The sequence below is a fragment of the Brassica oleracea genome, unplaced genomic scaffold (assembly GCF_000695525.1).
Source record: "Brassica oleracea var. oleracea cultivar TO1000 unplaced genomic scaffold, BOL UnpScaffold01201, whole genome shotgun sequence".
Classification (NCBI taxonomy): Eukaryota; Viridiplantae; Streptophyta; class Magnoliopsida; order Brassicales; family Brassicaceae; genus Brassica; species Brassica oleracea.
The window spans coordinates 19233-21709 of record NW_013617754.1 but is presented as its reverse complement, the minus strand read 5'-3'; the positions used below and the strand labels follow the sequence as shown (position 1 = coordinate 21709).

At 32.4% G+C, this 2477-nt stretch overlaps 1 long non-coding RNA gene across 1 annotated transcript; it reads right to left on the bottom strand.

The window, feature by feature from the left end:
- Positions 1-100: 100 nt before the first annotated feature.
- Positions 101-801, bottom strand: LOC106321065. The gene is made up of 3 exons (XR_001265992.1): positions 631-801; positions 431-536; positions 101-344 (listed from the first exon to the last, which is right to left on the bottom strand). It is a non-coding gene; the product is annotated as an uncharacterized LOC106321065 (long non-coding RNA).
- Between the last annotated feature and the right edge of the window lie 1676 nt (positions 802-2477).

Below are 2477 nucleotides of genomic sequence, written 5' to 3'. Positions count from 1 at the left end.
ATACTTGTCTTTAGGTCATATGACCTGACTGGTGCGTTTCCTCGCACTGCAGTCCGTCATGACGATCCTATCCAGGATCGGGGACATGACATAAGGATTACCATCCCAGAAGAGGAAATACGTCATCGTTAGTACCAAATCTATAACAATCTATTAAGATCTCAATCGCCAGTGTCAATAGGCCCAAGATCTCTCGGCCTATTATGTGACACTAACAACCTAATGTAAGAATATAATATGTTAAGTAGGCTCAAAAATAATCACCTTCAGAAGTGCAGACATGGACCGGAGCTGCCTCCTAAACTAACTCACTTGCTCATGGAGTTAAGAACCAACTTTCACTTCTTCAAAAACACGGGTTATCAATTTGGGAGTAATCGAAATCTGAAGCCGTGTCTGAAGCTTATTTAAACTTATGAAAGCAATTTACCTTGGCATCAATAAGGAGCATATCGACGGCCATCAACTGACCTCCGGAGTCTGGTCTAAACGCGGGCCGGCCTTCAAGTCGGAGAAGTGAATCTGTGAATTTGACACTATTGGAAAGCTTCTGTCAGAGTTTCAGAGATTTTCGAACGGCTAAAAGTAGAGGAACAGGAGAGGACAATCTGAAGGTTCATTTATACTCACTGTGAATAAAGATGGATCGTGGGGTTAGTGGGTTTTCGTCAATTAATGACATCTCCGGTGCGTTACTTGGCCGTGGAAATGGAATCAGGATCGTTAGGTTTTTGTTTTCTTAATCTCGACGGCTGAAGAAGTAAGCACACTACAACTTTATGGAAAAATAAAGAAAATACTAATGGCATGTGGGCTGACACACAAACACACAAAAGCCCATCGAAAACCCAGTTTTTAAAACTCCACGACAAGCGATTTCAGAAAGTTATGCATATAACGCCACGTGTTGCGAAATGCCCTTCTCTCCAGGGTGATGTGGAGGAAGGAGGAGAGAGGCAATGCAACTTTATTGTATAAGATACTAGGGTTGGCCCGCCCTACGGATGGAAAATTATAATAAAAAATATTTTATTATGTCGAACAATGTTTATCTTCTTGTTTAAAAACTAATTTTAAGTTGGCACTTAAAATTTTGACCCAAAATAGTACTTATCCTATAATATAATTCTATTTGTAGTATTTTTATAATGGTGTGATGATTTTGTATTAGTCATTTGATGATGTTGCGATTTGCTTAAAATGAGAAAATTATTATTAGAATAGTCTCAACACTTTTGAGAGTCACATATTTAGTTACCATTAGGAATTCTATAATATATGTGAGGAAATATTATTTATTGAAAAATGTAACGTGCATATATTTCTTGTGTAGTAAATAATTTAAGTACTATTTGGAAACATAAACGGACTGGCTAATAGAGATAAAATTACATATAAGAACTTGTTGAGTGGGGTTCATACGAACTTTTTGAGCATATCTTCTTAAATCAAAATTCTAGAAAGTGTGTATATTCACCGGTTTTTTTGCTTACAACTTTATGCCTTGAACACTTGCACCATTAAAGTAATTTTGATGGGAGATCTCGAAAGTTATAAAGGAAGAAATTGGATGTTCAGATTTTTGCTTACATATGGTCAGTCCGTGCTACAGCAGGATGTGATGTATTAGTTTTTATCAGTGATATAATTTGTGTGTAAATTTTTTTTTTTTCATTTAGTTGTGAGTGTGATTATGTTAAACAATCAGTGTTGTCTACATCAAATTTTAGTTATATAACTAAAAACGATATGTGAGCATATTCAGTATTATCGCTGATTTGATTCAGAGTTGCAAATTTTTATAGTGTTATAATACTTCTCTAAATTTAAACCTCGAGAATTATAAATTAAATTAATCAAAATCGAACACAATAGAGAAACCATGTTAAACCATGGATCTTAAAGGATATTTCTGGATTTTATGGAGCGTAAAGTTGAGTTTTAATCTCTTATTCTTCCTCTTTAGACAAAAAAGGAGCATATATATTTTATATTTTTTTTTTATCAAATGAGAGTTTCTATGTTGTTTATTTAACAATTAGATATAAGAGCATGATAAAGCAAATATAACTATAATTTTGATTTAAGTAGATATATATTATATTAGAACTGAATATTAAAATATAAATAATATGCCAATTTAGAATTCTTTTTTATTTATTCATTGTGTTACCCAACAAATTTGAAATGATTAAAACTCACTATTTTTAATCTTTTCAGTATTGGAATTAACGGAGGATAAGCAATGTGAAATTTAATTTAATTAAACTTTGTTTAGGCTTTGAATACTTATACCTTATTATTTGCTTTTTCATATAAACAATTGTTAAAATTTACAACTCGTTTAAAGTTTAGTTATGTTTTTAGAATCATTGAGTTCCAATTTCTCTAGCATCCGTCTTTAAAAGCAGTATAAAATGTAGAAAGTGGTTCTTTACATTTTCTATATCAAACGATAATATATTCTTTTGGCTAAC